This window comes from Sceloporus undulatus, chromosome 4 (genome assembly GCF_019175285.1).
Source record: "Sceloporus undulatus isolate JIND9_A2432 ecotype Alabama chromosome 4, SceUnd_v1.1, whole genome shotgun sequence".
Lineage (NCBI taxonomy): Eukaryota > Metazoa > Chordata > Lepidosauria > Squamata > Phrynosomatidae > Sceloporus > Sceloporus undulatus.
The window spans coordinates 8,194,147-8,216,432 of NC_056525.1; the positions used below are offsets into that span (position 1 = coordinate 8,194,147).

General features: G+C 43.2%; 1 protein-coding gene across 2 annotated transcripts in view; it reads right to left on the minus strand.

Moving 5' to 3' along the window:
• RGS19 (regulator of G protein signaling 19) overlaps positions 1 to 22,286 on the minus strand; it is a 75,562-nt gene that overhangs the window by 44,581 nt on the left and 8,695 nt on the right. Inside the window, exon 1 of one of the 2 annotated variants that reach the window (XM_042461335.1) lies at positions 4,164 to 4,324. The exons of the other annotated variant lie outside the window; for it this stretch is intronic. The gene's annotated coding sequence lies outside the window, so the exon portion shown is untranslated. Of the gene's footprint in view, positions 1 to 4,163; positions 4,325 to 22,286 lie in introns of those variants that run through there. 2 annotated transcript variants of the gene reach the window in all.

Genomic DNA, 22,286 nt, shown 5'->3' on the forward strand with positions numbered 1-22,286 from the left:
GGCTGCACCAGTATATTCTGAAGTCTAACCTGCACTGCATAACTAATGCAGTTTGACACCATTTTAACTGTCATGGCATCATCTTATCAAATCTTGGGATTTGTAGTTTGTTGCGGCACCAGTGCTCTCTGACAATCCAGGCTGAACACCTCACCAAACTACAAATCCCAGAATTCCACAGCATTGAGCCATGGCAGTTAAAGCAGTGTCAAACTGCATTAGTTCTGCAGTGCAAATTAGACCTGTGTAAACCAGAAGCGACATGTAGTTTCAACTTCAATCACAAATACTGTAGATGATTTCTTGGGTTCTTTATGCTTTGCTTTGGGAGTTTTGGGAGGCTGAAACTAACTCAACTGCCACCAGATAGTTCCCCTTATTGCTGGGAATATATTTCTTACTGTGAAATCTTGAGTGATTTTGGGGTGGCCTGGGACCCACAGAAATGGGTTAGGGGCACATGTAACTCATACACCATACTTTTCCCATCCTAAGACTATCTACACTGCACAACTACATCACTTAGATACTTCTTTAACCACCATGGCTTCATCCGTTGGAATCCAAGGGTTTGAACTTGGTAAGGTGCTACATCTCACTGGCAGAGGGGTCTCACAAAACTATAAATCCCTGAATTCCAGAGGATGGAGCCATCACAGTTAAACTGGTAATAAAATGGAATAGTGTGGACACACAACTCAGATTTAATCCTATTGCTAGGTTCACCTAGAGTAGACACATTGTGTTAATAGAATGCAATGTTGACTTAGAACATTCCCATTGATTCAGTGGTTGGGACGAAAAGGATTTAGACCAAGAGCTAATTTTTAACATCCAATGTTATTTTGATTTTGAAAATAGGATCAAACCATTAAGTAAGCAAACAAGGACTTTTAGTGAGTATAGTCCTCAGAAAATCAGGGTTAAGATTCTAGGAAAATTAGAGTAAATTCAACTAAGGTGAAGTACACTTACTATTAAGAGATTCAGGATGTATGTATTATATTGCTGAATCATAGTCAGGGGAAAAAAAACATGACTCCAATCTGATGGTTATGATGTGATTACCGGTAGCACTTCTTTTGCATTTTACATTTATTAATAAACCTTGTGTTCTGCCTTTCAAATACAATTATTTTTGAAGGCTGTTAAAATACATCAATAGTGTGATCAGGAACAGAAATACAAAACTGCACACAACGTTGCATCAACATTAAAAGCAATGGGCAAAAGCAGCATCAGATCAATAAATTCAAGGACAAATTGCTTTTAAAAAAAAATCTTTGGAAAAATAACAAGATCCTTGGCACCAAAAGGACAAAAATGTGGGTCCCCAAGCAATCTTCCTGAGCCACAAGTTTCTACGGAGGGTGTTTTACAATTTGGAGTCTTCCACGTTGCTACCAAGTTGATGTAGAATGCATCTACACTGTAGAAATAATCTGCTTTGACTCCACTCTAAGTCCAATGGAACCATGGGATTTGTAGTTTTACAAGGCCTTTCAGCTTCTCTGTCAAAGAGTACTGGTGCCTCACAAAACTACAAATGCCAGGATTCTATAAGACAGGACCATGGCAGTTAAAGTGGTGTCAAACTATGTTATTTCTACGGAATAGATGCACCCAGGGACCTCCAAAAATGATCTCCATGACTGGCGACTCTAATATGGAGGAGGCAATGGCAAAGCGTTTGAACACTGGACTATGGCATATCGGTTTGAGTACTGGATGGAAATCTTTCAGGAGTACCTGAATTGCATATCTCTGCATTGGATTAGATGACTCTTGTGATCCCTTCCAACTCGAAGACTGTATGATTCTATAATGAAGTTAAGAGACAGCGTGGCATAGTGGATGGAGCATTGGACTATGATTCTTGCAATCAGGGTTCAATTTCCCTACTCAGCCATGAAACCCACTGGGTGACCTCGGGCAAGCCACATGCTCTCAGCCTCAGGGGAAGGCAATGGTTCCCATAAGTTAGAAATGACTTGAAGGCACACAACCACAGCAACAAATTGCAAACTATGGAATGGATATCTTTTTTACATGGGAAAAATGTTGCAAAATGACATAATGACACATGGGTCTTTACCATCAGCTACACTAACACAACACCCTGAAAAAAGTAAAAGTTTGCTAGAATGGCTAGCACTGAAGCATTGCCATCAGATACCATTTCACTCAGAAAAATACCCCTATATTTTGTAAAACCCTAAGTATGCCCCCTTAAAGTATGGCTTTTTTCCTAGGTGCTCTCTCCAAGAAACCTTGTGTGTGCTCGACCTTAAGCTGCATCAAAAGAACTTGCATATATGTGATGGGAGCTGGTGGCAGATAAAAAGGAAACTAGCAAAAGGAGTAGAATGGAGGAATGAATAAAAAGCATGAAAGATAAGAAAAAGAAGCAAGGGAAAATACAAGAGGGAGATTATGATAAAAGGAATGGAATGGAACGCGAGACTATGAAAGGTTATGCTGCTGTATATCTGGAATTTGAAGCAATTTTCCAGCTCTTAACACAGTTATTCCAGAAAGATAACCCACATCAAAAAGGTAATTTTCACAGCCTTGATTATGATGGAAAATGTACAGTCTGCCCTCTGTATCCACGGATTCTACACCCAAGGATTCAACCACCCGTGGCTTTAAAATATTCCCCCCTCCCCAAGATATTCCAAAAAGCAAATCTTGATTTTGGCATTTTATATAAGGGACTCCATTTTACTGCACCATTGCATGTGATTGGACTTCAGCATCCATGGATTTTGGTATCCACAGGGAACTTGAAACCAAACCCAAGCAGAGACCAAGGGCCTACTTTATAGGAATGGATGTTACACAGAAAGAGGTGGGTGAGCTTTAGCAGACATATCCCAAGTTCCGGCTAGTAAGTAGCCACCTGCCTAGTTCCCTGGGGCTAGTAAAAATTACCTCCATTAAGGGAGATGTTGACATCGATCAGACATATACACTGGGCCCTTGGTATCTGCTGGAGTTTGGTTCCAAGACCACCACCCCTCGTGAATATCCAAACCTGTGGATGCTCAAGGCCCATTATATACAACAACATAATAAAATGGCGTCCCTTATATACAATGGCAAAATCAAGGTTTGCTTTTTAGAATTTATATAGTTTAAAAAACATGTTCAAGCCATGGATGCCTGCATCTGTGGATAAAGAATCCATGGATAAGGAAGTCCAGCTGTATCTGCATTGGTATTTTAACTTTCTAGAGAATGATGTATCACAGACTCTGAAAGCACGGAGCTATGCACAAGTATGAAATTCCAAATATTATGGAGTGATCAATGGGCTTTACTGGCAAAGCAGTCATAGGGAACTCAGGTTAGCAATAAACTAGTGTAGATCAGGGTGGGCAATGTGTTGCCCTAGAGCCACATGTACCCCCAGCTCACAAAAATCTATGGATTCTGGCCATGAAAGCCTTCGACCTACTGGGTGACCTTGGGCAAGTCACACTCTCTCAGCCTCAGAGGATGGCAATGACAAACCTCCTTTGAACAAACCTTGCCAAGAAAACCCCATGATAGATTGATAGATTCACATTAGAGTTGCCATATACTGGAAACGACTTGAAGGCACACAACAGCAAAAGCAAATAAATGCACAGGATGATGCATCAAAATGAATGACATGAGTCAAATACGTGAGCAGCCTACCTAAATGAAATGTCTTTGCCTGCTGGTGGGAAAAAAAGCAGAGATGGGGCTAACCGTACCTTCTGTGGGAGGGTATTCCATACCCTGGGAGCAGCCACCAAGAAGGCTCCGTCCTGTGCCCTCAACAAATGTGCCAGCAATGGTGGTGGGATGGAGAGAAAGCTCTCCAAGATCTTAAAACTCAAACAGGCTTGTATTGGGTGAACAATTTCTCTTGTAAGCCTTCAGGAGGAGCAATTCATCCTTTACATGAAATGCAACGTTTCACATTTGAAAATACCCATTTTTTTTTTAGAAAGAAGAAGTGAAGCCCTGGTAATTGGAATTGTCTTTTGCTTTTTTGGCATCTCCATCTCACAGTGTTCCTTTGGCAGAGAACTGGTCCCAGTAGAGACCTACCATCATGAACCCTACCTTATGGTTTGCTTTCAAACTGAAAAACAAGGTAAAGAGGTTGCAGGTGTGTAGAGGTACCATACCTGTCCCATGGCTGGCAAGGGTCCATCTAGCCATCCTGGAGGTCTTTCCAAACAGATGGGTGCCCACCTACAGCACTTGGCATAGTATGGTTTCAAAAAAAAGGACAGATACATAGACTTGAGGTGTGGCAGGAGGTAAAAGAGAGAAGAAGAGAGGAAGCAAACGTCTTCTTACTTAACAGGAAAGGGAGTGGCAAAGGAAGTGGTATAATCGAATGCAACGGCAAAGCCCTTTTTTGGGAAAGCCCCGGCTAGCAAAGATCTTTCATGATGGCTTCCTAGAGATAGGAAACGCTTGTGGCCACACAGAGAATGAAGAGAGGAAGTGGTTGAGAAAAAAGAGAGAGAGAAAAAGGGGGAGGCGAAGCACAGGATAGCAGTGGCATTTGGACCATGCTATGTTCTCTTCCTACACTCCAATGTTGGCTTTGTAATAACAAGAATACTGTTGTTGTGTGCCTTCAAGCCATTTCTGACTGACGGCAACCCAAAAGCGAAGCTATTATTGGTTCCTTGGTGTGTTTCTTCACAGGGGTTTTGCTATTACCTTCCTCTTACGCCGAAAGAGTATGATTTGCCCAAGGTCACCCAGTGGGTTCCCATGGCCGAACCTGGATTCAAACCCTGGTCTCCAGAGTCCTAGTCCCATGTTCAAACCACTCCACCATGCTGGCTGAGAGATTCTCAATGAAATACAGATTGCGTCTCCCTTATCCAAAATGTTTGGGGCCAGAAGTGTTTTCAGTTCTGGATTTTGGGGAATTGCGAATATTTACACATATGTAAAGAGATAACTTGGAGATAGGACGCATGTCTAAACATGAAATTCATTTATCTTCTGTATACACTTTATACACAAAAGCTGACAGTAATCTTGTATACAGCAATTTTGTGCATGAAACAAAGTCTGTGTACACTGAACCACCAGAAAGCAAAGGTGTCACTATCTCAGCTATCCATACTGATGATTTTGGATTTTGGAGGATTTTGGATCTCAGAATCCCATGACTTAATCTGTATGCCTCCCCTTTCATCAGTACCAAATCCCACACGTTTTAGTGCCTGGGTTAAAAACAGCAATGAACAAAAATGAATAAGTTAGAGGAAGGATAGCATGGGGAAACATAGGATGGTGAGGATAAAAAAAAAAAGACATTGACCCCAAATAAGAAGTTTAACACCGTATCTCCCCCCTGAGCTGCCAGCCATGAGGGACAGGGAGCAAGGGAGCAAGTCGTCTTCCTAACACTTCGAAAGATCTTGTACACTTCCTCCTTTTGAAGCCGGGGGCCGGGTTGCTGTCCCTCAGACAAGTCGGGGGGCTGAAGCCGAGGGGTGGAGCTTCCACCCTCCGGGGGCGGGGCTGCATGCTGGAGGCGGAGCTTCCACCCTCCAGGGGTGGAGCCACCCTCCAGGGGCGGAGCCTCCACCAAAGCCCCACAAGGAGGAGGAGGCGTGTGCCCGCCCTCTCCTCCTTGGTCCCTTTCTGGACAAACACCCCCAACCTGCATTCAAAAACACACACAACAGCACATTTGTGCATTTCACACTTTGGAAGGTGACACTTTCTCGGCTTCAGAAACAGTAGTTGCATGGCTCTCAAGCTCACTCATCATCACCATCACCACACTATCATTGTCAAAGCAAGGGAGACTTGTTAGCATTAAAAGCACACAAAACACACTTTGGAAGGTGACACTTTCTCAGCTTCAGAAACAGTAGTTGCATGGCTCTCAAGCTCACTCATCATCATCACCATCACCACCACCACCACCACCACTATCATTGTTACAGCAGACCTTTTAGCATTAAGTGCACTGAAAATACACAGACATGCACTCCTCCTCCTTCCTTCCTCCCTCCCCTTTCTTCCTCCTTCTCTTCCTCCTTCCTCCTCTTCTTTCTCCCTCCTCCTCCTCTTCTTCCTCCCTGCTTCTCTTCCTCCTACTTCTTTCCTTCCTCCTCCTCCCTCCTCTTCCTCCTTCCTTCCTTCCTTCCTCCCTCCTCCTCCTCTTCCTCCTTTCTCCTCCTCCCCCCGCCCCTTCCTTCCCTGCCTGGAGAGAGCCGGCCAGGGCCAAGGAGACCTCGCTACAGCGAGACCTCCTTGGCTCTGGCAGCCTGCCCGCCGGCGGAGGGAGCCGGCCAGGGCCAAGGAGACCTCGCTACAGCGAGGCCTCCTTGGCTCTGGCTGCCCGCCCGCTGGCGGAGAGAGCCGGCCAGGGCCAAGGAGACCTCGCTACAGCGAGGCTCCTTGGTTCTGGCAGCCCGCCCGCCGACGCCAGCGACAGCCCCGGCCTCCCAGAGGCCTGCTGCCGCTGTTGGAGCCCTATTTGAGGGCTCCGGTGGCTGCAGCGGGCCACCTGGAGGCTGAAGTCTCGTGCGACCTTTTCTGTGGTCGCGCGAGACTTCGCCTCTGGGCGCCCCCATTTTTTCACCCAAAACGGCGGCGAAATCTCACGCGACCTCAGAGAAGGTCGCGCGAGACTTTGCCGCCATTTTGGACGAAAAAATGGCGCCGTCCAGAGCAGCAAAAAGCCGGCGGTGGCGGCGGCAGCAGCAGTCGGGAGCCGCTCCAATGGCCTCCGCGGGCCGCATCCGGCTCGCGGGCCGGAGGTTGCCGACCCCTGATTTAAAGCATATCCATTACAAAGGCCAAACTTAATTTGTAAAAAGTACAGGATACTGTTAAAAGCCCATTTCCAAATAGCCTGCTGAAATAGCAGTCTACAATTCACAATGGAAAGACAAGGAAGGAACCACAACCCAAAGTACTAACCATAATCATACAAAAATTAGAAAATACCCAGCTGAATTAACCAGAGGGGATTTTAGGCACTGATGGAACAATTGATGCGGAAAAATATCTTTTAATGTTAATGAACAAAGACAGAAATATAATCTTGATTTTTCAAAGTCTAGTCTCCGCTAATAAACTATGTCAACCGTAACAATGATGGCACGCTTTCCCCTAAAGCGCATAATAATCTATAGAAAAATCTTATCTCTTACTAGTGTGTTCAAAGCTCAATGTTATGTGTCTTACTGGTTTTTATTAAAACACACACATGGAGAGAGTTCCAGAACCAGAGAAAAGTAACTGCAAAGACCTTCTCCTATATTCTCACCAAACATGGCTGTGAAAATAGGTTGTGCGATTAACATCTCAGAGATCAGGAAGCCTCATATGGATGCCACAAATTCTAAGGGAGGCACATATGTAGGGTTGCCATATTCCGGTCCTTCATGTCTGGGCATCTAATTTGCATATTATTGCATATTATTAATTTGCATTCTGATTATGCAAATTTGACACATTAATCACTGCACGGTTTCTACCATTAAGTTTCAAACTCAGTACCAGTACCATGCTAAGAGCTCTCTTTTTTGTCTTTTTCTCCCTGTGAAAAGAAGGAGGCTTCCAAACAGCTCCAGAGAACAGAGAGGCTCCCTTTACTCTCTCAAGTTTGAAAGCGAGGTTCCACCATGTTGTCTAGTCCTAGGCTCAAGATGCCGACACAATCACCACACAAGGCCATCTCTTCTCACCTCTCTTCCTTCCCCGTCTTCTGGGTCTGCCGGGGAAGGCAAAGGGAAAAGAATAAGAAGATGATAATGCTATGCCTGTGCAGTAGCAACCGGAGCCTGGAGGGTGAGATGAAGCTCCTGCCAGTACCAGTCTTCTTGTACAGTTTCCTGCTTCATCACCAATGCCACATTTTAACCTACCCCTTGGCCTGTGATGAAGAAATCCAGGATTTACTCCTTCAACTGGCCCAGTCAACCAGTACTTCAATCCAGGATTTTCCAGGTTTTCCGAGCCAAATGGCAATTCTACTCATATGAGAAAACATGGTCCTTCAGGTGGGCTGGACCCAAACTGTATGAGGCTTTTAACTTATTTTTAAAGATCTCTTTATATCTTTTCCTACAGAAAACTACCCTCCCACTTCCAACATTTGAGATTTCCAAATGAAATTGGAGAGAAACTGCTCCTGGTTACATCTTCTGAAGATAGGTTAGCTTCTACAAGGAGTGGGACTTTATTCAGGGCATCCCCATGCTCAGGAAGGAGGGTCCCTAGCTTCACACACATGGTCAGGACCCCTTCAAAAATCATCACAGGTCGCGACAAGGGCCTGCATAGACAACAGCAGCTGCAGCGATAGGTAAAGGGGGCATGTAGCTGTCCGGTCTACTGGGCACCACTGCAGACATCCAGGTTTTTTTAAACTGGGCTAAGTGGGGGGAAACGGGCATTCTGGCCCATGCATACAGCTCCTGAAAGAAAGAAGCTGGTAGCACAAACTTTCATTGAGGAAGTAGACTTAAGCCTACAAAAGATTATGCTACCAACTTCTTCCTTTCTCACAGAGTGCCTCAATGGTGCTATACAATCCCTTTGCATACAGATCCAGATTAACACAGCTACATTTCTGAATTCTAAGATGATGGAAAGTACCAAATCCAATGTGAAGTCGAAGACTTTCATGGCCGGGATCCATGGTATTTTGGGCTATGTGTCCTTATTTTGCTATTCCTGAGGCCTGCCATCAGCACAGAACAATACACATGCAAATCACTCCTGCATTCCCTGGCTCACACAGTATATAGATCCACTTTTTCCAGGCAAGCATTCTCTGAAGATGCCAGCAACAGATGCTGGCGAAACGTCAGGCAGAAAATCTTCTACAATATGGCCACATAGCCCGAAAAACCCACAAAAAACCATGTACCAAATCCAGCCGGATGGAGTGTTGTAATAGTTATAAGTTTTCTCGAAACCCAAACTAGGGAAAATATGAGTTATAAATAAATGCAAAGAAAAGGATGAGAAGGAAGAGGAAGAGTGGAAGAAGAAGCCATGGATCATCAAAAAGACAAATAAGTGGGTCTGAGGAGACCTCTTAGTGAAGGTCAAAATGACTGACTGGAGATTGTCACTCTTTGGACATATATTGTGAAGGCATGATTCACTGAAAAGAATGAGAAAACTCAGTAAAGTTGATGTGTTGTGCATGTTTGTTGTGTGCCTTCAAGTAGTTTCTGACTTTTGGCAACCCTAAGGCAAATCTATCATGGAGTTTTCTTGGCAAGCTTTGTTCAGAGAATGTTTGCCATTGCCTTCCCCTGAGGCTGAGAGAGTGTGACATGCTCAAAGTCACCCAGTGGGTTTCATGGTCATGCTGGAAATTGAACCCTGGTCTCCAGGATCATAGTCCAATGCTCAAACCACTACTGACTTGATGGCAGTAGGAAAATAGGAAGATCACATTATAAATGAAATAAATTTAATGAAGGAAACCACAGCCTGGTTTGCAAGAACTGGTCTCTTGATGGTCTCTCATTTATACAGTCACCATAAGTCAAAGCCCAGAGGTATTTAATATTCTCAGCCAAAGAGCTGCAGTGTCTCACCACATTAGAAACTCCAGGATTGTACAGATGCTGCCATGGCAGTTAAAGTGGGATCACAGCATTATAAGTGTGTAATATGAAAGGACACTGGAGAAACAAAACCTGAAGATATGGCTACATAGAAGAGATGAGAAAATTTGAGTCTCAAAGGGTTCATCTATACTGTAGAAATAATGCAGTTTGACACCACTTTAAGTGCTGTACCTCCATCCTCTGGAATCCTGGCATTTGTAGCTTTACAAGTTCTTTAGCTTCCTCTGCCAAAAAGTAGTGGTACCTCACAAAACTAAAATCCTGGGATTAACAGCAGTTAAAGTGGTGTCAAACTGCATTATTTCTTTATTGTAGATGCACCCAAGGTCTTGGCTTATCGGGGTGGAAGCAAGTTTAGCCAGCTTCTCAAGGTATGCTCAAGTACAGTAATCCCTTATCTTGTCCTATAAAAAAACCAGTGCCTGCCATCATAAAAAAGCACTTCTGCTTGGAGGCAAAAGCAAGCCCTGATTATTGGATTTCGCCCCCTAACAATACCGCCTAATGAAGTGGCTTGGCTTTCTTTTGGGTTGTTTTTTTCTCTCCTAGAAGCATAGAGCTCATGTGCGTTTAATCTACGCTCATCTGCATTTTCTTGTTAGTGGTAGCTCTTCCTGTTTAACCAAGCCAGCTTTGCAAACCCAGCTGTAAAAAAAAGAGAGAGAAAAAATCAATAACCCACAAAAATGTGTTATTGGCTGCCTGCCCTCAGCAGTCTATGTTGTCGTGTGTATCCTAAAAAAAGGCAGGGGATGTGGGGGTGGGAGGAGAAAAAAACTACAAGTTTTGCATGACTTTCATGAATGAATGCCTGGAGGTGATTCTTCCTTGACAAGGAGCTCTTCAAAAGTCTGAGCAAAACCAAGTTTGAAAAGGAGGACAGGCTATATATGGAAAAATCCATGCGTTCTCTACAATGTATTTTAGTGTGTATATGTTGTTTTGCTAGTTATCTGGTTTCTCCCTATTTCCAGACCTCCAAGGACTTGGACTTTTCCCTTTCCCAGAAAGGGAAAGGAGCTAACAAAAAAGGCAGTTACTGCTGCCTCTTGGAGCATTAAGATGGGCCCTTTAGATGTTGAATTGCAAGTCCCATCATTCCTACCCAGTAGAGCAAATGATGGATCTTGCAGTCCAAAATCCTGACAATCACATGCTCCCTGTTCCTAAATGAATGGTTTCTAGAAATATGGAACACTGTGACCAAAACCCTACATCAGAATTGTGGAGCAGAAAGCTATGTTTGGGTGATGTAATTAAGTGTGTTACACATACCTCGTACTGTATGCCAACGTTGGACAACTGAACCAAGACACCAAATTTGCAAATGAATGCCCAACAAAATGCATGCGTAAGACACCAACTGATTTGAAATGTGGTGCTAGAGGTGAGTTCTACAGATAGCATGGATTGCCAAGAACACAAATATATGGGTCTGTGGACAAATAAAGCCTGAACTCTCACTAGAAGTAAAGGTGACTAAACTGAAGTTATCATACTTTGGACATGTCATGAGGTGACATGATTCAATGGAAAGATGATGATGCCGGGAAAAGTGGAAGCCAGCAGGAAGAGAGGGAGGCCATTATCATAGCTAAACTGACTCCATCAAGGAAGCCATTTGCAAGTTCTGAGCTGGGGAGTAGGATTACGAGTAAGGAGTAAGAGGTTTTTACAAGAGTATGAGTAGGAATAAGGAGTAACAAAATATATTTGTTACTCCTTATTCTTGTTATTATATTGTACATGCAAACACCAAAAAACCCCAACAATTTTATTAGATTATACTGCGGAAGGGATTGGGAGGCAAAGAGAGACACTTACACACACATCAGCCTTGCAAAGCAACTAGAGCTTTTCCCCAAGCATGGGGAGAAGGAATAGGAGTAAGGAGTCAGGTGTAAAGGAGTCAGAGGTTTTTACAGGAGTAGGAGTAGGAATAACAGTAAGAAAAAAATATATATCTTATTCCGGAGTAGGACAAGAAGTAACCCCAAAATCACCACTATTCCCCAGCCCTAATTTATAAAGGTCGCCATAAATCTAAGATGATTTGGTATCAAACAACAATATAGTGCATGCCCCCCAAAGATCATAATGGACCTCAAGGGACTCATGTGGCCCATGGGCCATTCAATTTCCCCCTCTGCTTTAGAATCAGAATAAGGTGGGTAAAAATGTTATCTAATTTTGTGGTTTTATAACCATTTTGTGAAATTTGCCATTCTGTTCATATTCAAAATAGGAAAACTTGAAAACTGAAACAATTTGAACGTGCAAGAAATGAAAACTGACAGATTGATCCATCGAGACCCAAGATTTTGAGTGAAAAGTTTGGGTTTGAATCTTTGTCCGTTGCATCACATTACATGTAATGCTAAACTAAGATTGCCACTTCCTTTTCTGTGATGTTCCTGTTCTTTCGCATATAAATGGCACATCGGTTACAACACTGTCCTCATCATGCTGAGAACAGCTGTACCTCCTGAATTTGGCCCAGCACAGAGCAGTGAAAAATTAGTTTCATTTTGTTTCTCAAGCTCTTATTAAAATTATACATATTCGGGAAAGAAAAAACCTGAGGTTTAAAAAACATGAATGCAAATAAAGACTGCTGGACTTTTCCATTCCTGTATCAAAAACAGTCCATTACTCCTAATTTAGTGTAGATATAGTCTAGAGCCAGCATGGAATAGTGGTTTGAGTCTTTGACTATGATTTTGGAGAACAGGGTTCGATTTTCCGCTCTGCCACAAAAGCCACTGGGTGACACTCTCTCAGCCACAGGGAAAGGCCATGGCTAGCCTTCTCTGAATGAAAATTGCCAAGAAAACCCCAGGATAGGTTTGCCTTAGGGCCTCCATAAGTCAGAAATAACTTGAAGGCACACAGCATAGTCTGTTTATCTGTCCATCTATCACAACTGTATCCCACGTTTTGCCTTTCATATGCAACCACAGAAACGGAATAGAATTTAAAAAGCTTTGCAAAAAAGCAGAGTTCATGAAAGCGTCTCTCTGCTTTTTTACTGGAAGCCACCATTAATATTTTAATAGTTAATAAAAATAATAAATAAATAAATAAAACATCTTTAATCAATAAGCACAGATCTGCATTTCCCTCCATAAAGGAATACAAGTGACAATAATCAAGTTTCAACAGGAACACACAGCGAGAAACACAACAGGGCTCTGAGCTCATTTACCCCTCAGTTGTTAACCTCTGTAATCCTTCCTAGGCTTTAAGATTTAAAAGCAGACAAGTGCTGATGCCCCCAAAGCGTATCTATCTATAAAAGCCTGGCAACACTGGGGCAGATAAACACCTATTAATCAATGGTTAAAGCTCCATAAAAAGACAGCTTTAAAAAAGTCAATAGCTATTTAATCAGCATTTCCCTTTAGACAAAATGGAATGCATTTTCTAACTCCCTTGTCAAAAGCATTCCTGAGCAGCCTTGGCAGAGAAGCTCCCAAGAAGTAGCAGAAGAATGGCAGGCACGGTTGCAAAAAAAACACCCTGATCTGTTGCAAAAAAAAGTTGTTCATATTGTGGTTGTTATTTGCCATCAAATCGAGTTTAACACACAGTGACCCTATGAATGGGAGACCTCCAAGTCTCCAGATACATTTAGACAGGAGAAGAGAAGGTTAGGAGGTGACATGATAGCCAGTATTTAAGTATTTGAAATCATGCCGTATTTGTTATACGAGTTTTTTCCCTTACGCGGGCAGGGGTTCCGGAACGGATTTCCGCGTAAGGGAAGGGCCCGTTGTATATTCTCTCCCTTCCTCTAATATTCTTATATAAAATGGGCCCTTGGTAGCCTCTGGGGTTTGGTTCAAGGATCCTTCATGGATAACAAAATCCATGGATGCTCAAGTCCCATTATACACAATAACATAGTAAAATAGTGCCCCTTATATAAAATGGCAAAATCAAGGCTTGCTTTCTGGAATTTATATACTTTTAAAATGTTTTCAAGCCTTGGATGTTTGAATCTGTGGATACTGAGGGACAACTTTATCTGAATATTTGATCTGCTACCCCTAAAACATTTCCCTCTCCCCTTATTTCTTTATAACATGTTAGTACATTTGGCCAGTTTTGTCTAAATTTGTTTTTTGATTCATTTCTCATAAGGCTGGTTAGTTTGTTAGCTTCCGTAGTCATATAATTTAAGTTACCATTCTGTTATATCTGGCTCTTTTGTTCCCATATTTTGAATTTTTCTTCTTGCCTCTACTAACATATATATATATATTAAAAAACCATATTCTCTTAGTGTGAAAGGATGTCATATTGAAGAAGGACCAAGCTTGGTTTTTGGTGCTAGGACCCAGAGCAATGGACTCAAACCACAGGAAAAGAGATTCCACCTCAACATTTGGAAGAACTTCCTGGTGGTAAAAGCTTTTTGACAAGGGAAGATGCTGCCTTGGAGACTGGTATAGTCTCCTCCTTCTTCGGAGGTTTTTAAGCAGTGGCTGGGTGGCCATCCGTCAGGAGTGCTTTGATTATATATTCCTGCATGGCAGTGGGTTGGACTAGATGGCTCTTGTGGTCTCTTCCAATTCTATGATTATGATTTTATGAGTCTATGAAATGTGGATTGCATCCAAATGTACGGTGCTATAATTTCCTTGGGATGCACACTCAGATCTGCATAAGCATTTTAAAAAAAAAAGCAATCAAGTTTCTGCAAAAGTATATGCATCTTTTGCTGCCAGCATTCCCCTCGACCTAAAGTAAAATGACCACTCAGAATCAGAAGGAAGGTGAATTTGTGATCATTGTTGCATCAGTGGAACTAGTTGAGTACCTTCATTGGAAAATGGGCAAGATTAGTTGCTGTGACATATTTGGCTTAGTGATCCATTTCCAAACCTGGCATCTTCCAAATGTTTTTGATAGCAACTGCCTTTGTCCTCTGGCTAGTATGGTGGGAGGTTTCATCCAATGCATCTGCAGGATGCTAGATTGGTTTAGATCTGTGAGGTTAGTGAAAGATGCTCCCTTAGAGAGTGGTGGACTCTCCTTCTTTGGAGGTCTTTAAAGAGAGGCTGGATGGCCATCTGTCGGGGGTGCTTTGATTGTGTGTTCCTGCATTGCAGAATGGAGGTTGGACTGGATGACCCTTGGAGTCTCTAAGTCACCCTATCCCAAACTGCCCTCTTCAAGTTCCACATACTCAAGGCTGTGGCTTCTTTGTTTGAGGATGCATCTACACTGTAGAGATAATGCAATGTGACACCACTTTAAATGCTGTCACTCCAACCTATGGAATCCTAGGATCTGTAGTCCTACAACATCTTTAGCTTTCTCAGCCAAAGAGTGCACAAAACTACAAATCACAGGATTCTGTAGGATGGTGCCATGGCAATTAAAGCAGTGTCAAACTGCATTATTTCTACAGTGTAGATGCACCCTGAGTCTATCCATCTGGAATGCTGTCTTCCACTTTTCCTATTTGCTGTTTACCAAGTATTATTGTCTTTTCTAGTGAGTCAACTTCTCATGAAGCTTGCCTGGCTTTCTGCAAATGGCTTATACAGTAAGCCCCTGTTTAAAATGGTTGCCACCACTCAGCTCCATCTTAAGTGTCCAAAATATCAGGTGTGCCACATTTTTCGGGCTCCACTACATTGTTGCTGAATGCCACTCAGGACAAAAAATGTGGCAAGGAAGGAGGGAGTTCTGCCTTTCTTTCTTTTCTGGTTTGGACAAGGGGTAATGGCAAGAAGGGCTTCTCACCTCTACATTTTTCAAATGAGAGAAAAGATTGTTTATTGCATGCCCATTTTGCCCTTGTCTTATCCACAAGTCATATAAAAATCCATAGGTTTGTCTCCCCCAAACCTGCCCACAAATTATGTATGAGATTGACTTACAGGTGAGTATGTACAATAGATTGAGGGAACATAAAATATATTTATTTAATTAAAACTTCTGAACAAGAAAACTATCCTAAATTCCTATGAAAGTAGGAATAGTGCGATGGGGGGAAGATTATCACACTCCCACACACTTCTCCTGTTCGTGTCCTGTGCGTAAACAGTAATGGATGCATCACTGGGTAATAATGGAAACTCCCGTTATTACTCAACAATGCGCCCTGTTTATGCACAGGACACAAATGGGAGAAACGCGTGGAGGTGTGATAATCCTCCCCCCGATTGCACTATTAGCACAATTTAATGACGATTTAATGACGCTTGCCTCCTCCGTATGAAAGAGCCCAGAGACTCTCCTGTATCGATTACCTAGAGGTGATTCCTACCCCCCATAAGGAACCAGGTGATCAAGCCCCTGACTATGCATAAATGGCTGCTTGAAATCTGACAGTAGTACCAGCAGCATCATGAGGAGGCAATGTTTTTCAGTCTTGAAGAGCATGACCATGTTCAGCCACTTCTTTACAAAGCATGCAAAATTACAAAAAAAATTATTTTCAGAGTTTCACAAGGTCTGGGAATGAGGGGTTTTCATGCAGCAGCCCATATGCCCTTTTTTGGCGGCAGCAGTGGGGTGGGGATGGGCTACAATTCTCTGAATCCCTCACTCCAGCATGCTGGATTGAGGGATGTTCTGGGAGCTGTAGTTCAAAAATAATGGTTATAACTTCTAGTGATACCCATTTCCCTTTGTTCCCACCTCTGCCATAGCACATGCCACACTGAAGATCTGGCTGTTTTGTTTTGTCATGTGTGTATTCATTCATTCTGCTGTTCATCCTCCCTGTGATTCAGAAGCTTAAACGTATGTTTAAGCAGTAGGACAAAAGGAAGCCACATCACAGATGGATTCTCTTAATAAAGGAAGCAGCAGGATAAGGTCACATCCACACTGCAGAAATAATCCAGTTTGACACTAGTTTAATTGCCATGGCTCCATGATATGGAATTCTGGGGATTGTTGTTTGTTGTAGCATCATAACAGAACAGATGTTGACAAGCTGGAGCGTGTCCAGAGAAGGACAACCAAAACTGAGAATTGTCTCGAAACCATGCCCTATGAAGAATGACTTAGGGAGCTGGGTATGTTTAGCCTAGGGAAGAGAAGGTTAAGAAGTGTCATGACAGCCATGTTCAAATATTTGAAGGAATGTCATATTGAGGATGGAGCAAGCTTGTTTTCTGCAGCTCCAGATAACAGGACTCAAAACAACGGATGCAAACTACAGGAAAAGAGATCCCACCTAAACATTAGAAAGAACGTCCTGATGGTAAGAATCAGAGAACCTATATGACCACAAGGGCCATGAAATCCAACCCTCTGCCATGCAAGAAGGTCCAGCTAAAGCACTGCTGAAAGATGCCCACCCAACCTCTGTTTAAAGGCCTCCAACAGGTTACCATCTCTTCCTCCTTCTTCCATGGAATTATGCCAAGAGAGATATAAGATGTCAACTTCTATCTGCTTAAGACCACTAAGCCTTAACAGCACTGGCCAGTTCCATCCTTCAAAATATTGTAAAGCCCCATGCAATTCAGAGACCCATTTTTGCTGGACCAAACCCAATTTTAAATTCAAAGAAACAATAGCGATTGAGGCAATTTTCTCTTTGATTAACTTATATAGGACAGTCTAATTCTTTATTCCGTTTGATTCCGAGTTCATTAACATCAGCTTCAATTGCTGGTATTACGAAGGAAAATCCCTTTTCAATTACTTGTTAATACTCTTTGTGGGGTGGGGGGAGGCACAATGAGGAAAGGAACACAGCTTGAAGGCCTTATCCAAAAAGATGACCTATGAGGAAATGTTGTCTCTTAAAAGGAGGCAAATCTAATTCAATCAAATGTAAAGGCTGAGATGCTGAGAAACGCTAAACATCTTTTAAAAAAAACCCTTCATTTCCTAATATCTTTTGCAAATGCTATTTATTTGTGCCCATACAGTAAAGGCAGGAGGGGTGATGCATTTCATCAAAATTTCAAAAAACAGGACAATCTAAGGATGATCTTTACGCCTATCTTTATGGCTTTGTGAAAGCTAGTGCATTCAGTGATAAAGGGATCAGTTCAGGTTGCTCAGTACGGAATGCAGAGAATGGGAGCCAAACATCAGCATCTGGCACCCACTTTAAACAATGTGAAGTCTGCCCAGCTCCCTTGGATGGGTCTGGAGAGCAGAAAAGAGACCAATTCTTTATGTATCCTGAGATGAACTATCTGACCAACACATATGCACAACCTTTGCAGACTCCAGCATCTGCTGGAGCCAAACATTGGTCCCCCTGGGAAAATGGATTCCTCTATTCACTCTGTGCTTGAAAATGCTTTCTCTTTCCCCCACACCTTCCTCCCCCCACCCCACAAACTCTTCATTTGGTACCCTGTGTGTGCGCATGTTTGTGCATGTATGTGTATATATGTGCCTTCCGGTTGCCTGTTAACTTTGCCAACCCCATGAATTTCATAGGATTTTCTTAGGCAAGGATTACTGTGAGCCCTTGGAACCACTTGGGTTTGGTTCCAAGACCCCCAAGGATAACAACATTGGTAGTCCCATTATATACAGTGATGTAGTATAATGGTGCCCCTTATGTAAAATGAAAAATGAAGGTTTGCTTTTTAGAACTTTTTTTAAAAATGCAATATTTTCAAGCCATGGATAGTTGAATCCATGGATACGGAGGGCCAACTGTACTCAGAAATGGTTTTGCCAGTTCCTTCTTCTGAAATATAGCCTACAGCACCTGGTATTCTTTGGCATTTTCCCATTTAAGTGCTAATCAGAGTTGACCCTGCTTAGCTTCCAAGATCAGACGGAATGGGATCTGGTGCCTTTATATTTATTTAGGCCACTTGTTATCCTATCTAGGTAAAATTCAAGTCCATCATTAAATGGAGTCTATCATACTGTGGGTATATCCTGAGATGACATGATTTACTAGAAAAAGACGATAATGCTAGGTAAAGTGAAAGGCAGTAGGGAAAGAGATGAACTACACTACAGGTGGACTAACACAATTGAGGAAGCCACAACTTGACTTTGCAAGTTCTCAGCACGGCAGGTTCTTCTCGAGTTCTCATTCATAAGCTCATCATAAGTCAAAGCTGGCTTAATGACAAATAAGAACACTTCTGTCTCACAGTCATAGGATGAAACTGCTGATCAGCCAGAGGTGAAGGAACCTCACTGGCAGCCCAGAGGCCCCAATCCGGCACTTTTCCAGGCTACAGAGAAGCAGTAAAATGCCTGGAAAGAGGTTTCCATGGGGCTTCATGCCTCTGAACACCCCAACAAGCCCAGACCCTTTCTCCTTTGCATCGCTGGTGCAGCCATATAGAAGACGCGCCAGTGACGTGTGTGTGCAAAAGGAGCTCCGTTTCGGAGCTCCTTCTCGCAATGCTGAAAGGGCACCCCAAAGGCCCTGCAGCATCATGGTGACGTCACACATGCGCTGATCCGTGTGGAGACGGTGCGTGCATGACGCCATCATCCCACACTTTGTATGAACGGTGCACTTCCAAAATGGCACTGTCCATACGAACTAGGGCTGGGGAGCGTGTGGTTGCTGTGCGCTCCCCAGCCCTAGTTTTGGCCTAAGGACGGCACTTCCACACTGTCTCTATCAGGCCTAAGTGTACAGTTCTTTTTCCTGTTTCTTCTGACCTTGGGCCACTCCAAGATGAATGAGGGTAAGCTGGTTATGTTTAGCCTGGAGAAGAGAAGCTTAATGGGTGACATGATAGCCATGTTTAAATATCTGAAGGGATGCCATATGAGGATGAAGCAAGCTTGTTTTCTGCTGCTCTAGAGTCTAAAACATGGAGCAACAAGACAATAGATTCCACCTAAACATTAGGAAGAACTTCCTGATGGCAAGAACTGCTTGACAGTGGAATAGGTTGCTTTGGGCCCAGTACAGATGGGCAAAATGTGGCGTGGCGGCAGCGTTACTAGGGTTAGGGAGCGCACACCATGCAGACGCTCCCTAACCCTAGTACGTACTGGCAGCATCAAAATGGTGGCACCCTGTCTACACGGGTGCTGCCATTATGTGACTGATGCATAGTGTCCGAACACCGCATTGCACTTGTGATGTAATCAGTGCGCCATTTGTGCACTTGGGCTAACCTGCTTTTTGTGGGTTCTTTTTCCACTGGCGGGAAGCCTCTCGGTTTGGTGGCTGAGGCTTCCCTCCAGTGGAAATCCAGGCGCCGTCAGGCCGCCATTTTTGGGCGGTCTGTTCCACGCCATAGACTCTCCTCCTTTGGAAGTTTTTAAACAAGAGGTTTGATGGTTTAATTGTGTTTTCCGGCATGGTAAGAGCTGTTCAACAGTGGAACATGCTGCCTCTGAGTGTGGTGGAGTTGCCTTCTTTGGAGGTTTTTAAATAGAGGCTGGATGTTGGGAGTGCTTTGGTTGTGTCTTTCTGAATGGCAGAATGGAGTTGAACTGGATGGTCCTTGCAGTCTCTTTCTATGATTATATGATTCTCACTCATAACCTTCAAAGACTTCCATGGCCTCAGACCTTTCTACAGTTAGGGATACAGGAAGGTGCCTTATCCTGAGTCAGACCACTGGTCCATCTGGATCAGTACTATCAACTGACCAACAGCAAGGGCACATCAGGATTTAGGGCAGGACTCTTTCATAGCCCTACTTAGAAATGTTAGGGATTCAATCTGGTACTGTTGTACAGAACACAGAAAGCTTTTTGTCTGCTTGCTTAGGTAGGGAGTGTGAACTGGAGTCTTCTGGAAAGGAGCAGGCTCTCTAGCCTGCAAAAAGCAAGCACTGAAGTTTTCTGCTTCAAATCTCTTTACAATTTAGTAAGTTGAATAAAACTGCTAACTTTATGGATACTTCCACTCCTCAGAACACACTTCGTGGTCTCCAGTTATTCCCTATGGAACTAGACCCCTCCTTCACCACCACACTTGATGTAAACCAGTCAGCCTAACCTCAGTACCAGGAAAAACATCAACATGGATTATACAGGAGTCTTTCTGAAAGTATCTAGATGACAACACAGTGATCAGTAGGAGCTAGCATGGGTTTGTCATGAATAAATCCTGCCAAACTAATCTTATATCTTTTTTTGATCAGATCACTAGCTTAGCAGATGGTGTGAGTGCTGTAGATATCATTGATCTGGATTACAGCAAAGCATTTGATAAAGTCTCCTGTGGTATTTTGATTAGTGGTTAAATGTGGAATAGATGGGAACACTGTCAGAGGGATCCATAATTTGTTGGAAAATGATGTTCAGAGTCATAATCAATGGCTGTGCTTCAAACTGGTCTTGATTGGAATGCTGGAGGGCTCTGTCATAGAATCAAAAAGTGGGAAGAGGCTTCATGGGCCATCAAGTTCAACCTCCTGCTCATTGCAAGAGGCTGGGACGAACACTCTTCAATATTTATATCAATGAATGATCGGTGGCTCTTAATCTTTGGTTCGCAGACCCCCAGGGGGCTGCAATGTCCTCATGGGGATCAGTAAAGCTTGAAAGCTGCTTAGCCCACATCTTCCCTGCAGCAGAGCAGCCACATCATAGATGCCAGGGCAAAGGTTGGTTGGCTGGCTGGGCCTGCACTTTACCTGGCACATGGCTATTCCACTGCAGGAAGGAGGAGAGGTGAACAGGTTAAGAGACAGCAGAGCTGACAGACAGACTGTTGGCCAGCCTTTGCCTTTCTCTCTCTCTCTCTCTCTCTCCTTCCCTCTCTTCCTATTCAGCCTGGAGAAGTGTGCATGTGTACTGTGTGCCTTTAAGCCATTTCCAACTTATGGCGACCCAAAGGCAAACCTATCACAGGGTTTTCTTGGCAGGCTATTCTGAGGGAGGTTGCCATTATCCTCTGAGGTTGAGAGAGTGTGGCTTGCCCAAGGTCACCCAGTAGGTTTTCATGGCAGAGCAGTCCAGTCTCCTATTAGAAACACTTCAACTCATGTTTTTGCCTTCTTCATCCAGGAGGGAGGGATGGAGGGAGGGAAGGGAGGACAGATTAGCAAGCAATCAATACAGAAATATTATTTTCTGCACAGAAAAAGCTGTATCCTGCACAGATATTTTTATGCAAATTGACTGTATGCAAACATCGCACAGAATAAACTCCCAATTACAGCATTTTCTGTGCAGAAAACAGCTTTTTTCTATTCCTGTGCAGAAAATACAGTTTTCTAAACAAAATAACCGTGTGTGAATTTTGGACAGAATGAATCCTGAACTGCGAATATTCTCATCAGTTTAGGATTCTTCTCGTCAGAGTTTCTCAACACTTGAAATACAGGTCTTTCAAATATTTTTGAACATTCTTTCCATCCCTAGTCCTTACCAGGCTCAAGCCTGCTTAGTTTTCTGAAGAAGATTAAATCTACATTTATGGGAGTTATCAATTTTCTTTTTCTTACACTCTTCTGGTTTGGTTTTTACAGTTTGCAGCCCATAACAAATCCTTCACTGACCAGTTGAATGATTTGCCAGTGTTTTACTCTTCTTCCACCCGAAGAAACTAGGGACTACAGCTTCTATATATAAAGCCAGTTCCCAAAGGAGGGGATGCCCAAAGGAGGTAAATGGTCTGGAATTCAAATCCTATGAGAAACAGTTGAAGTGGTCACGCATGTTTAGACAGAAGAGAAGACTGAAATGTAGCCTGATAACTATCTTCAAATATCTGAAGAGCTGTCATGGGGAATACAGAGTAAGCTTGTT